General features: G+C 36.8%; 1 pseudogene; it reads left to right on the top strand.

Annotated features, from left to right (window-relative positions):
• The first annotated feature begins 6,006 nt into the window (after positions 1–6,006).
• LOC140954994 (uncharacterized) overlaps positions 6,007–16,132 on the top strand; it is a 51,053-nt pseudogene continuing 40,927 nt past the window's right edge.

Raw genomic sequence — 16,132 nt, 5'->3', positions numbered from 1 at the left:
TTCCTGAGGATTCTGGGAAAATTATGATGTTAGCAATGACGTCTTATTCAGACAAGAAGATAAGGATTGTTACCAAGTCAAGATGTGGCCACCCACTCATCAATTAGTCAACAAATCAATAGTTCCAAATTTTGGCGTATAAAAGGAGGCACTTACCATGTATTGAGGCATCTTGGTTTCCAGATCAAGATCACGCTCTTGCTTTCTCTCTTTGTATTGCTTATGTTTTTCTTTCATTAATATCAAGTTTATGCACTTCATTTCCTTTCCTTTACTTAGTTAACTTCTTTCTCATTTATGTTCTTATCTTGTTCATTTATGTTTCTTTCTTTCATTATGTTTAGCTAAGTTAATTATGTCAAGGTGAAAAGGGTACCCTAATGGTGTAAGAATAAGTATAATATAAACTTAACATGGACCTTAACGTTGGATACTAACATGTTTTATATTTGTTATCTTGTTCACTTTTAATACTTTGCTTGTTAAATGGTTAATCTAGATTTATGTTGTATAACACTTGGTACAACAAGTACTTGGCACTTTCATAGCCCATACTGTATGGTATAACCGACACCTGAGCTATGAAAGGAACTTGATTTGTTGTTAACATAAGTTATAATCATGAATGACTGCCAACATTTACAAGTATTAGCTTTATTCGAATAAGATAACTAATGTAATCATGTTAACAATTTATAATCTGATTGGAACCTCCTTTATGTGTGTTTTCCAATTGAGTAATAAGAGTTTATACTATACTTGTTTGAAGTACCATTAGTGGATCCTCTAACCTTGACATTTATTTTTATCGTTGTTTAATCCTTACATTAATCTTTCATCTCAAAGTTCTCATTAATTTCTTGATGCGAACCTCGTGATCACGTGGTCACGCAACCCACAATCAAGATTGAGATCTAATCCCGGAAAGCCGAAATAGGTCTGATATGAGTGCGACACAATGGAAACCTGCCCCAAGGCACCAACACTATTGGAATGAGTAGAATGACGCCACAAAGCCAGTTAATCTTCAATAAGTCAGATTCAGTTCGTTCAGGAACTGAAGAATGCAAGAATCACTCTCACACGTTAAAACTGAAAAATTCAGAATAATAATCATCAAAGCTGCCGAAATTGTGGCTTACATGAGTTTAAATAGTTCTTGAAAAGTTAACCCTAATGGACCCCTTATGTGGACTTATATGAGGTCCACTCAAAACTGGCCCAAAACTCTAAACTGAAAAAGCCCATAACCTGATCCAAACAAGCCTTGGACCCTAGCTCAAAACAAAGTTTTAATTAAGACCAAACATTAAAGAAAATAATAAAAATAACTAATCTGTCATTAAATACCACCAGCCCTTCTTTCCTTGTGTAGTTAGGATGAATAAGGAATCCTTATAAGAAAAGGATTTTGAAACTTTTCCGGTAATAATCTCTTCCAAACTTAATGCACATCAAGAAGGTAAGTTATTACAGACTCTGAAAATGCATTAGGATGGACCATAGCTGACATAAAAGGAATTAGCCCTTTGATTTGCACACATAGGATTTATTTGGAGGAAAATGCTAAACCCTCTAGAGAAATGCAATGAAGGCTTAATCCTAATATGAAAGAAGTAGTGAAAAATGAAGTCATTAAGCTTCTAGATAATGGAATCATTTATCCTATTTCTGACAGCAAATGGGTAAGTCCTACCCAAGTTGTACCCAAAAAGTCTGGAGTCACTGTGATAACAAATGAGAAAAATGAGTTAATTCCAACTAGGACTGTTACTGGTTGGCGCATGTGCATTAACTATAGGAAACTTAATTCAATGACTAGAAAAAATCATTTCCCTTTACCTTTCATGGATCAAATCCTAGAAAGAGTTGCAGGTCATGAATTTTATTGTTTCCTAGATGGCTATTCAGGTTACAATCAAATTGAAATTGCATTGGAAGAGCAAGAGAAGACTACTTTCACATGTCCATTTGGTACTTTTGCATATCGAAGGATGCCTTTTGGATTATGTAATGCACCAGTCACGTTTCAAAGATGCATGCTTAGCATATTCAGTGATATGGTTGAATGTTTTCTTGAGATTTTTATGGATGATTTTTCTGTTTTTGGTGATTCATTTGGTGATTGTTTGACTAACTTAGAAAAGGTTTTGAGCAGGTGTGAAGAAAAGAATCTTGTACTGAATTGGGAAAAATGTCACTTTATGGTAACAAACGGCATTGTATCAATCACATCGTTTCATCGAAAGGAATTGAGGTTGATAAATCTAAAATCAAGATAATTGCCAACTTACCAACACCAAAATCTGTTAAGGATGTTAAATCATTCTTAGGACATGCTGGTTTTTACAGAAGGTTCATCAAAGATTTTAGTGTAATATCTAAGCCCTTGAGTAACCTTCTAACAAAGGATAATATTTTTGAATGGACTGAACATTGTGAAGAAGCCTTTGTTAAACTTAAAAACTTGCTTACTTCTGCTCCTGTCATTCAACCTCTTGATTAGTCATTACCTTTTGAAATAATGTGTGACGCTAGTAATTATGCCGTGGGTGCTGTCTTGGGACAAAGAAAAGATAAGAAACCTTATGTGATTTACTATGCAAGTAAAACTTTCAATAGTGCTCAAATGAATTACACCACCACTGAAAAAGAATTACTTGCAGTAGTATTTGCTTGTGATAAATTCAGATCTTATCTTGTTGGCTCACCTGTTGTTGTTTTTAGTGATCATGCAGCATTGAAATATCTTCTTTCTAAGAAAGATTCTAAGACTAGATTGGTGCGGTGGATTTTGTTACTTCAAGAATTTGATATCACAATCAAAGACAAGAAAGGCACCGAAAATGTTGTTGCAGATCATTTGTTAAGATTGACAACAAATTCGAAATCTGACATCACACCAATCGATGACTACTTTCCCGATGAATTTTTACTTTCCGTTTCTACGATGCCTTGGTTTGCTAATATTGTTAATTTTCTTGTTTCAAGACAATTGCCAACTCATTGGAGTACCCAAGACAAAAGAAAGTTCTTGAACGAAGTGAAGAACTTTTATTGGGATGACCCTTATTTATTCAAATATTGTCTTGATCAAATATTTTGAAGATGCATTCCTGACAATGAGGTAAGTAATGTCATTAAATTTTTTCATTCTGAGGCATGTGGGGGTCATTTCTCATCAAGAAAGACAACTGCCAAAATCTTACAAAGTGGATTTTACTAGCCCACCATGTTCAAGGACTCACATGCATTCTGCAAGACTTATGAAAATTATCAAAAATTGGGATCTATTTCAAAACGTCACATGATGCCTTTAAATCCTATTCTTGTCATTGAGATTGATGGGGATCAGCCCAACACCAAGCGTAATCATGCCAACGATCCATTGGAGGTGTCAATTGGGCCAATCACAAGAGCTAGGGCAAAGAAGCTTAAAGAAGCATTGAATGGGCTTGTTCAGAACTTATGGAGCAAGATGGACCTAGAAGGGCTTGGGACATTTAAGGAGCATGAAGAACAGCCTTTAATTCATCTAGTTCATGTCCAAGAAGAGCCCAATTCATGTGGAACAAGGGGTTGATATGTCCGGCCCAATACCAGCCTTGTTAGGCTTGTTTTATTTCCTAATGCTACAAGGATAAAAAGCCACCAATTTATTCTCCTAATTAAGTAAGGAAGTTGGCCATATCTTATTCCTAAAGAGGGGAGGACTATTTAATGCTTTTCCTAACATAGGAAGGAAAGTAATTAAATCAGCAACAAAGGAGAAATTTATCCAAGCTAATCAAGGACATCAAAGGAAAGGGGGCACCAACACAAATTTGATTCTAGCATATTTAGGATGGTAATTTTCGGATTTTTATTATTTTTATTATTTTCTTCTTAGTTTTTGGGTTATTATTACCTATTTGGGTCAATTGTAAGTGGGCTTCATATAAGTCCACCTAAGGGGGGTCCATTAGGGTTTCTTTAAGTCTAGAGTCAGTATAAATAGAGGCATAACCAAACATGTAAGGTTACACAATTTTTAGATCAATAAACTTCTTTGCAGCACTTGTGTGTTGGTGGGATAATCTCTCTTCCTTGGTTCTCTAAAGAATTGAAAACGACTTATCGAAGAACAACTGGCTTCGTGGCGTCATCCTTATACTTCTCGTTCGCGAATCTATATTCGTTGGGCGGGGGTTTTTCATTTCCAATAGTGTTGGTGCCTAGGTACAAGTTATCTTTGTGTCACACTCCTATCAAACCTGATTTACTTGGCTTTCCGGGAATTGGTGTCTTTACGTGTGGGTTGTGTGACCACGTGATCACGAGGTTCGCATCATTTGGTATCAGAGCTTGGCTCCATTAATCAGGTTATATCCTTCTGAGATTTTCGTTTCTTGTTGTTTCCGCAAAAAAAATATAATTTCATAGTGTCCAATTTCTTCTCTTGATTTGGTATCATATTAGAAAAAAAAAAGTTATTTCGTTTTTTTCCTGACCAAAATATATCAGTGGCATAAAAAAAATAAATAAAAAAAGGAAAACAAAAAAAAAAGTCATTCGTTTGTTTCTGCCGTAGAAAACTAAACAAAGGAAAATTTAACCAAATCAACTCAGAATGAGCTCAAATTTGATTCTCTTATTACTGGGACCCTAATCGCACCACATATTGATTTTTGGGTCAATTGGATATCGTTTACTTTGGGTTTCAAATTCGGGTCTAATTAGGTCTGATTCTTAACGTTTTTGCGTCAGTCTATCAAACCTTATCGTAAGTTGCTAAAACTTTATATTCTGTCTATTTGGGTTGGTAGAGCACTATATCTGAAATTTTAGCTCAATTGGACATCATTGACTTTAGGTTCCAGATCCGGACTTAACTCGTCGTAAACGAGTCTGTTTTGCGTCAACTTTTGAAATTCACTTTCTTTCTGTTGCTTTCATTTCTTACAGTTTATTTTCATCATATCCAACATATCTAGGTGTTGTTTCATCATTTTTCATATTTTGTTTCTGTTTTTTTTTTTATTCGAGTCTTCAGTTTCGTTCATATTTCGAATAGACTCGCTTGCTACTCGCGAGACTATCATCGCAGTTTTGTTTTGCTTGTTTTCTGGTTTTTATTGCTTCTTGAGTCATATATATATATATATATATATATATATATATTATATATATATATATCTGGATTGCGCTGCCGAGTTGGTTTTATTTGGTGTTGGTTTCAGTTTCGCAAGAACCGTAAGAAGGTGAGACGAGATGTGTAAGCGTGTGAGGACATTCAGAGTGTTTGAGTGAAACACGAGCGACATGAGGATTTTTTTTTTTGTTTTACCACTGACCAATTTTTGCAGGTATTATCATGTTAGATCAAAACAACAGACCACCCCATCCCGAGGGAGAACTTACGTTCCAAATGCAAGCCATGACACAAATGATTGAGAGGATGAATTTTGTGATGGGAAACGTGTGTGACAGACTTGATAGGGTGGAGAAACGTGGTAACGAGGCTGGTACAAGCACCCAAAATGTGAGGAAGCTTGGGGCTGAACCGAAAAGAAAACAGTGCAGTAGGCCGAAAGGCCACGGTGGGCTGATTATGAGGATTTTGAGGAGGCCGTTGATGATATTGGTGATGGTGGTTTTGAGGATGAGGCCATAGGCTATCGGAAAGGTTTTCAGCAGCCTAGAAACCGAAGGGGTTTTGAGAATAGAACTAGGGGCCAATTAGGCCAAAGGGAAAATTTATGTGGTGTTGGGGGACATGCTGATTTAGATGGTGATTTGGATACTATCAAATTGAAAATACCTTCTTTTCAAGGTAAAAACGATCCCGAGGCATATTTGGAGTGGGAGAAAAAGGTGGATTGGATTTTTGATTGCCATAACTATTCGGAGGCAAAGAAAGTGAAATTGGTTGTCATCGAATTCACGGATTATGCACTGATTTGGTGGGATCAGAATGTTATTAGTAGAAGGAGGAGTGGAGAGAGGCCGGTAGTGTCGTGGGAGGAGATGAAAGTGTTGATGAGAAGGCAATTTGTGCCTAACCACTATTATAGAGATTTGTATCTGAAATTGCAGGGTTAGAATCAAGGTTCTAGGTCTGTGGATGAGTATTTCAAGGAGATGGAGATCGCCATGATTCGGGCCAATGTGATTGAGGATCGGGAAGCTACTATGGCTAGATTTCTAAATAGGCTGAATAGAGACATTGCGAATGTTGTATAATTACAACATTGTGTGGAATTGGAGGACATGGTCCATATGGCAACGAAGGTGGAGAGGCAAATAAAGAGAAGGGTCAGTACACGTTTTCAGACCAATTCGGCATCATCTTTCTCAATATGGAGGCTGAATTTTAAGATAGAGGGGGCTGCCCAACCAAAGCCTTATGCAAGGGCCGAACCACCTAAGGCCAAAAAGGATACTCATACGGATGGGAAAGGTAAATCTGAATATCAACCTAATCGTGATAGAGATATTAAATGCTTAAAGTGTTTAGGGAAGGGGCACATTGCATCTTAGTGTCCAAACCAAAGAGTTATGCTTACAAGAGACAATAGGGAGGTTGAATTTGAAAGTGACAAATCTGAAAGTGAAGAGATGCCACCTTTGGTGGATTGTAGTGATGAGGAGATTGCATATCCTGTTGAGGGAGGGGCCTTGGTTATAAGGCGTGCGCTGAACATGCAAATCAAAGAAGATGATGTAGATCAGCAACGGGAAAATATATTTCACACTCGATGTCATATCCAAAACAAGGTATGTAGCATGATAATTGATGGAGGTAGTTGTGCTAATGTTTCTAGTGATACCCTTGTGAAGAAATTGAATCTGAGTTGTATTAAGCATACGAGGCCTTATAGATTGCAATGGTTGAATGAATGTGGTGAAGTGAGGGTTACTAAGCAGGTTTTGATTGCGTTTGCTATTGAGAAGTATTCTGATGAGATTTTGTGTGATGTAGTCCCAATGCATGCTAGTCACTTACTTTTGGGGCGTCCATGGCAGTTTGATCGGAAAGCGATTCATGATGGGTTTAGAAATAGGTTCACTATTGTAAAGGATGGTAAAACCATCACTCTTGTACCTCTTTCTCCAAAACAAGTTTATGATGATCAAATCAAATTAAAAAAAGAATGTGAGTATGGGAAGAGTGAAAATTCACATGAGGACAATGGTGAGAGAAAACCATCAGATTCGGCTAAACCTAAATCATTAATTAAACCGGTTGAGAGTGGAGGTAAGAACCGAGGAGTGAAGAAAGTAAGCTTGTGTGATGATAGTAGTGTGGAAAAATTAAAGAAACAACCTAATTTTTATGCAAAAGGATCTCAAATCAGATCTGCATTTTTCACTAATAAGCCAATGATCTTACTTGTGTATAAGGAGGCTTATTTTAACACTAACGATCTTGATTCTGCTATTCCTAGTGTGGCTATTTCTTTGATGCAGTAGTTTGATGATGTATTTCCTGAAGACATCCCTAATGGATTACTACCATTAAGGGGGATTGAACATCAAATTGACCTTGTGCCCGGAGCTTCGATTCCTAACCGTCCAGCCTATAGAAGCAACCCCGAGGAGACAAAGGAGCTTCAAAGGCAAGTAGATGAGTTGATGATGAAGGGTTACATTCGTGAGAGTATGAGTCCTTGTGTTGTGCCAGTGCTACTTGTGCCTAAAAAGGATGGAACATGGAGGATGTGTGTTGATTGTCGTGCCATTAATAACATAACGGTAAAGTATCGACATCCTATTCCTAAGCTTGATGACATGCTAGATGAGTTACATGGATCATGTATTTTCTCTAAGATTGATCTAAAAAGTGGGTACCATCAGATTAGGATGAAAGAGGGTGATGAGTGGAAAACTGCATTTAAGACTAAGCATGGGTTGTATGAATGGTTAGTCATGTCGTTTGGACTTACGAACGCGCCTAGCACGTTTATGCGTTTAATGAATCATGTATTGCGTGCGTTTATAGGTAAGTTTGTTGTTGTGTATTTTGATGACATTTTGATCTATAGCAAAAACTTAAATGAGCATCTTGATCATTTGCGTAATGTACTTAGTGTGTTGCGTAGTGAGCAATTATATGCTAATCTTAAGAAGTGTACCTTTTGTATGGGAAAAATTGTGTTTCTTGGCTAAGTCGTAACTGCGCAGGGTATCGAGATGGACAAGGAGAAAGTTAAGGCCATCCAGGATTGGCCTACACCAAAATCGGTAAGTGAGGTAAGGAGTTTTCATGGACTTGCGAGTTTTTATAGAAGGTTTGTGAAGGATTTTAGTACTATTGCTGCACCTTTAACTGAAATTGTTAAAAAGTCTGTTGGATTCAAATGGAATGATGAACAGGATAAGGCTTTTAATTTGTTGAAAGATAAACTTTGTTCGGCACCTGTTTTAGCTTTGCCAGACTTTACGAGAGCTTTTGAAGTTGAATGTGATGCGTCAGGTATTGGTATAGGAGCTGTGTTAATGCAGGATAAAAGGTCCATTGCGTATTTCAGCGAAAAACTTAATGGGGCAGCTTTGAATTACCCTACATATGACAAGGAGCTCTATGCCTTGGTAAGAACTCTAGAGACGTGGCAGCATTACCTGTGGCCCAAGGAGTTTGTGATACATTCTGATCATGAATCATTGAAGCACTTGAAAGGGCAAGGTAAGTTGAGTAGGAGACATGCCAAATGGGTGGAATTTATTGAAACATTTTCGTATGTGATCAAGTATAAGCAAGGAAAAGAAAACACTGTGGCTGATGCACTTTCGCGCAGGTATGTTCTTTTATCTACTTTGGATGCTAGATTTCTAGGATTTGAACACACAAAAAAATTGTACAAGGATGATAGTGATTTTGCTAATGTTTACAATGCTTGCGAAACTTCGGCTTTTGGGAAGTTTTATAGACTTGATGGGTATTTGTTTAAAGAGAGTCGATTGTGTGTTCCATTAAGTTCTATGCGTGAATTGCTTGTACGTGAAGCATATGGGGGAGGTTTGATGGGGCATTTTGGTGTTGTTAAGACTTTGGATGTGTTGCATGAGCATTTTTATTGGACTAAAATGAAAAGGGATGTGCAGCGCATATGTGATAAATGCATAACTTGTAGGAAAGCAAAGTCTAGGACTCAACCACATGGCTTGTACACCCCTTTACCTGTACCTATGGAGCCATGGGTAGACATTTTGATGGATTTCGTCTTAGGTTTACCTAGGTCAAAACGGGGTAGGGATTCAATCTTTGTAGTTGTTGATAGGTTTTCAAAGATGGCACACTTTATTCCATGTCATAAAACCGATGATGCCACTAACATTGCTGATTTGTTCTTTAGGGAGATAATACGACTTCACGGGGTCCCTAAGAGCATTGTTTCTGATAGAGATGTTAAGTTCCTTAGCTATTTTTGGAAGGTGTTATGGGGAAAATTGGGTACTAAACTGTTGTTTTCAACTACTTGTCACCCCCAAACAGATGGACAAACCGAAGTAGTTAATAGGACCTTAACACAACTTTTGCGTGTTGTCATTCAAAAGAACTTAAAGAATTGGGAAGATTGTTTGCCATTTATAGAGTTTGCATATAATCGTAGTGTGCACTCTACTACTGAATTTTCACCATTTGAAATTGTGTATGGGTTTAACCCTTTAACTCCAATGGATTTAATTCCTTTGCCTATTGATGAAAGGGTTAGTTTGGATGGTAATCGTAAAGCACAGGTGGTGAAGACACTTTATGAGAGTGTGCGGCAACAGATTGAAAGGAGGAATTGTGTGTATGCGACCAAAGCCAATAAGGGGCGCAAACATGTTGTCTTTCAGCCCGGCGATTGGGTTTGGGTACATATGCGCAAGGAGAGATTTCCGGCCCATAGGAAATCAAAGCTACAACCACGAGGAGATGGGCCATTTCAGATCCTTGAGAGGATCAATGACAATGCTTATAAAGTTGATTTGCCAGGTGAGTATGGTGTTAGTGCTACCTTTAATGTTTCTGATCTTACTTTGTTTGATGTAGGCGATGATTCGAGGTTGAATCCTTTTGAAGAGAGAGGGGATGATGGGGATCAGCCCAACACCAAGCATAATCATGCCAATGATCCATTGGAGGTGCCAATTGGGCCAATCACAAGAGCTAGGGCAAAGAAGCTTAAAGAAGCATTGAATGGGCTTGTTTAGAACTTATGGAGCAAGATGGACCTAGAAGGGCTTGGGACATTTAAGGAGCATGAAGAACAGCCTTTAATTCATCTAGTTCATGTCCAAGAAGAGCCCAATTCATGTGGAACAAGGGGTTGATATGTCCGGCCCAATACCAGCCTTGTTAGGCTTGTTTTATTTCCTAATGCTAAAAGGATAAAAAGCCAGCAATTTATTCTCCTAATTAAGTAAGGAAGTTGGCCATATCTTATTCCTAAAGAGAGGAGGACTATTTAATGCTTTTCCTAACATAGGAAGGAAAGTAATTAAATCAGCAAAAAAGGAGGAAATTTATCCAAGCTAATCAAGGACATCAAAGGAAAGGGGGCAGCAACACAAATTTGATTCTAGCATATTTAGGATGGTAATTTTCGGATTTTTATTATTTTTATTATTTTCTTCTTAGTTTTTGGGTTATTATTACCTATTTGGGTCAATTGTAAGTGGGCTTCATATAAGTCCACCTAAGGGGGGTCCATTAGGGTTTCTTTAAGTCTAGAGTCAGTATAAATAGAGGCATAACCAAACATGTAAGGTTACGCAATTTTTAGATCAATAAACTTCTTTGCAGCACTTGTGTGTTGGTGGGTTAATCTTCCTTCCTTGGTTCTCTAAAGAATTGAAAACGACTTATCGAAGAACAACTGGCTTCGTGGCGTCATCCTTATACTTCTCGTTCGCGAATCTATATTCGTTGGGTGGGGGTTTTTCGTTTCCAATAGTGCTGGTGCCTAGGTACAAGTTATCTTTGTGTCACACTCCTATCAAACCTGATTTACTTGGCTTTCCGGGAATTAGTGTCTTTGCGTGACCACGTGATCACGAGGTTCGCATTAGAGATCTTTGACTGTTGGGGTATAGATTTCATGGGTCCATTTCCTCCATCATTTGGTTTCGTGTACATATTAGTTACAGTAGATTATGTTTCAAAATGGATAGAGGCAATTCCAAGTCGAAACAATGATCACAAAATAGTGATAAAGTTTTTGAAAGACAATATTTTAAGTCGATAGGGAATCCCTCGAGCCATAATAAGTGATGGTGGAACACATTTCTGCAACAAGCCATTTGCTTCTTTGATGAAGAAATATGGAATCACACACAAAGTTGCCACCCCTTATCACCCTCAGACAAGTGGACAAGTAGAGCTTGCTAATAGGGAGATCAAACAAATCTTGGAGAAAACAGTGAACCCTAATAGGAAAGACTGGTCTTTAAGACTTAATGATGCGCTTTGGGCTTATCGAACTGCTTATAAAACATCATTAGGTATGTCACCTTATAGACTAGTCTATGGAAAACCTTGTCACTTGCCTGTGGAAATTGAACATAAAGCTTATTGGGCTATTAAAGCTTTCAATTCAAACCTTGATGATGCTAGTCAGCTGCAAAAATTGCAAATAAATGAGCTTGAGGAAATAAGAAATGATGCATATGACAATTCAAAAATTCATAAAGCAAGAATTAAAGAGTTTCATGACAAGAAAATACTGAGAAAAACATTCAATGTTGGTCAAAAAGTTTTGCTTTATAATTCTCGACTCCATTTATTTCCTGGAAAACTAAGATCAAGATGGAGCGGTCCTTTTATTGTGAAACATGTGTATCTATATGGGGCATGTGCTATTGAGAATCCAAAGAATGACAATGTTTTCAAGGTAAATGGGCATCGTTTGAAAGTTTATTTTGACAATTTTTCGGTTGAAAATGACTCTATTAAATTGAGTGATCCTGTATATAAAGATTGATTCTTTTTCTCACATTGTTTTGTGTTTTGTTGTATCTATTGTTTTGCTAATCTCTCTTTCACCCTGGTCAAATGGCGGATAATGGTACTCCATGACTTAAGTCGGTTCTTTCAGTTTCCCAAATAACTGATATCTGTATATATTTGTACAATTCTCAGCTCTTTCTCCCTTCTTTGAATCTCGTCTCCAATTCTGTTTTGAAAATGGACACCACTCTTGAAAAGTTGAAAAGGTATTTTCCCGCTCTGCCTTCAAATGCGATTACAAAAATTTGACATGCTAGGTGTGCAAGATTGAGGTTGTTAATGAATCATGGAATTCCTGAAGATATTCATTGGCTGATTGAAGCAAAGGTTCGATTATCAGGTGAGTCCTCCAATTCTTTCATTTCACACATGCCTGGAACAGGTAAAAGCACTTTTGCAAAGAAACGTCGTGCAAAACGACTGAAAGTCTGTCACAGATGTGTCAAATGGACTTGTAATGCGACTTGTCGTTCTTTAGGAATGATATCTGCAAACCATGAAGATAAAATACAATTCATTAAGGATGGCTTGAGTAAGGGGTCTTTAGATAATCTTTTGTTGACCCTTGAGACGCATCCTAGTAGAGATGTGCATCGTGTAATTCATGATTTATGGCCACAATTCCATAAAGAACATAATCGACTTAGTCTTAGGAATCTGACTAGAAAAGACCCTGTTTGCCAGTTTTTAAGAAAACTGGATGGGAAGCCTATCCCGGACCCATAAGGGCGTTTAAGCCGTTCTTGGACATAAAACCAAGGGAAGATGTGAGCCACAATCACAACTACCTGTACATACATGCTTTTTCAAAATAAATAATTAATAAAGAGAGAGAGAGTGTGTGAGACTACAGCTGGCCTACATATAGGTGGTATGATTGCATTTTCAATTTTTCATCTATAAATTCTTCTCTTCCTTCCTTGCATTTCTACTCATCCCATACATTCATCAAATATAGAAGTGTGTAGAAATGGCAGGTTCCTCAAGTCATCACATAAGAAATATTTGTGTTTTCGGTGGATCCAGTCCTGGGAAAGAAAAAGAGTTTTTAGAATAAGCAAATCATCTTGGTCAGGTACTAGCTGAGAGAAAGATTCATTTAGTGTATGGGGGAGGCAGCCTTAAGTTAATGGGAGGTGTGTCAATGGCTGCATTTTTAGGAGGCAGTCAAGTTTTGGGGGTTGTCCCCAAAGCTTTAGCAAATGGGGACATCATTGGAAAAACAATTGAAGAGGAACTACAGGTCCCAACTATGTCTGATCGACTGAACGCCATGTTTAGCCATGTTGATGCCTTCATTGCCTTACCAGGTGGTCTGGCCACATTGGAAGAGATCTTTCATATTTCATCATGGGCCCAACTGCACATTCACCATAAACCTATAGGTTTGTTAAATGTTAATGGTTTTTATGATAAGTTGTTGTCTTTCCTTGATCAAGCTGTGGAACAGGAATTTCTAACATCTTCAGCACGAAAAATCATAATCTCTGCTGTTACTGCTGAACAATTGATTGACCAACTACAATCTTTCATCCCTGTCATTGATCCCTGCATGAGTCGCCTAGATTGGTCACCTAAGAAAAGCCGTAAAAAGCTTAGATTAGATTTGAGCCTTCATCTGTGAAACCTTGTGTCTTTTGGTTTTATTAATAGCATATTATTTTGTTTTGTTATTTCTTATGTTTGTTGAAGTGTGTTTCAGGTTTGTCATTCTTCGCTGTTTCAGGTCGTGTCTTCTATACTCTATCTTTCTACCTTAGGACATTGAGGACAATGTCTCGTTTTGGTTGGGGGGAGAGGGTAGTATTTAAAAAAAAAAAACCTAACTTGCTAACTGTTTTTGCTATTACTAAAACCATTTGACAAAATTGTTGTTAGAATGGCAGAGTATGGAGTCAATTTTATTGACTCTAGAGACGCATCTTAGTAAGTATCATTACCAAGGTCTATCATAATACTTCTTGAAATATTCAGGTTTACAAACTCTCTCATTGTTATTACTTGATTCTGCTCATATACTCATTTAACAAGTATTATTAAACCTTCATTTTCACACACACACTTTAACATATGATTGTGGGTTGCACATTGGATTATTACATTATTTATGTTCTTTTGTTGAAGGTAACAACTAAGGGAAAGGGATAGTATATAATTTGCAAAAAAAAAAAATGATAGTATTGATGATAATAAAAACATGGATAAGTTTGGTTTCGTAGCCTCCCTAACCTAAGCAATTAAGCCCGAAGGGGTGTTTTAACACCTAATACCCTAAAGTCAACTGACTTGGGAGCTATTGGCCCAAAGCTTGTTACATAGGTTAAGGAGAAAAGCTTAAAGGAATCAAACATTGCACTATCTACGTATCAGTATATGTAACCCGAGTTACTAAGCTCGTAAGGGTGTCTCAACACCTAATGCCCTAAGACCAACTGGTCTGGGAGTCATTAGCCGAAAACTTGTTACATGGGTTAAATATACATTATGTTTTAAGTTGTATGTGCATATATATATATATATATATATTATATATATATATATATATATATATATAAAAGAAATAATAATCCCAACCCAAGAAAGTTTACCTTAAACATTTAAACATAATATTGTTTTCTTCCAACAAAAGTCTCATCATCTATGTTTTCATATATTGAGCACATAAAAAGAAGGTTTATTAATATCTTGTTTAAGAAATATGAAGTAGGAATATAAATTTAATGAGAGTTTGTTTATCTGGATAGATTAATGGAAGTTGAATAATGAATGCCTTGCTTTGTGGAACTTGTAAATTGTTTCTCTATTTTAACGTTTTTGATTACTAGGTACTAGTAATAAGCTGGTTGGGGGGTGTGATTAGTACTTAAAAGTGCATGTTTATCAAGGTTTTATATCATCATTTTGCACTTGAAGTATCAATAACTCCTTAACTAAAACATGTTTTATAATAACAAGTTTGATACTATAAGATACCTTAATTTATGGTAAATGCTCATCTTAAATGTAGGCCTATCACATAAATGAAAGGATTGATTGATGAGTTTAAGTATTAAAAGTGAAAGGACAAAGAGATGGCCAAACTTAGAAAAGAGATGCCGGTGCAGTCCAAACCGGAACATTGCTCGGTAATTGGATCATATCTGGAGCTCTAGATCTCGGATTTCGGTCCATTTTATATGGATGGAAAGGTAAGACAAAGGCCTAAAACTTTCATGAGGATCCCAAGATTTAAAAAGGTCGTTTTAAAGTCCAAATTGAAGGAACAACGAAGAAGTCCGAAGCTGTCCTGCAACCCAGACACTATTTAGTGTTCAGCCCATATCTTGAGTTCTAGAAGTCCAAATGACCTCATCTTTTTTTTGTTGGAAAGCTGAGACAATTTCCTAGAACATTCCTGAGGATTCTGGGCAAATTATGATGTTAGAAATGACGTCTTGTTCAGACAAGAAGATAAGGATTGTTACCAAGTCAAGATGTGGCCACCCACTCATCAATTAGCCAACAAATCAATAGTTCCAAATTTTGGCCTATAAAAGGAGGCACTTACCATGTATTGAGGCATCTTGGTTTCCAGATCAAGATCATGCTCTTGCTTTCTCTCTTTGTATTGCTTATGTTTTGCTTTCATTAAAACATGCTTTAGTTAAGGAGTTATTGATACTTCAAGTGCAAAATGATGATATAAAACCTTGATAAACATGCACTTTTAAGTACTAATCACACCCCCCAACCAGCTTATTACTAGTCCCTAGTAATCAAAAGCGTTAAAATAGAGAAACAATTTGCAAGTTCCACAAAGCAAGGCATTCATCATTCAACTTCCATTAATCTATCCAGATAAACAAACTCTAATTAAATTTATATTCCTGCTTCATACTTCTTAAACAAGATATTAATAAACCTTCTTTTTATGTGCTCAATATATGAAAACATAGATGATGGGGCTTTTGTTGGAAGAAAACAACATTATGTTCAAATGTTTAGGGTGAACTTCCTTGGGTTGGATTATTATTATTATTACTTTTTTTTCTTTTTTTTCTTTCTTCTTCTTTTATTTTTATTTTTTTATTTTATTTATATACACATACAACTTAAAACACAATGTATCTTTAACCCATGTAACGAGTTTTAGGCTAATGACTCTCAGACCAGTTGGTC

The sequence above is a fragment of the Populus alba genome, chromosome 18 (genome assembly GCF_005239225.2).
Source record: "Populus alba chromosome 18, ASM523922v2, whole genome shotgun sequence".
Classification (NCBI taxonomy): Eukaryota; Viridiplantae; Streptophyta; class Magnoliopsida; order Malpighiales; family Salicaceae; genus Populus; species Populus alba.
This window is presented reverse-complemented; position numbering and strand designations above follow the sequence as displayed.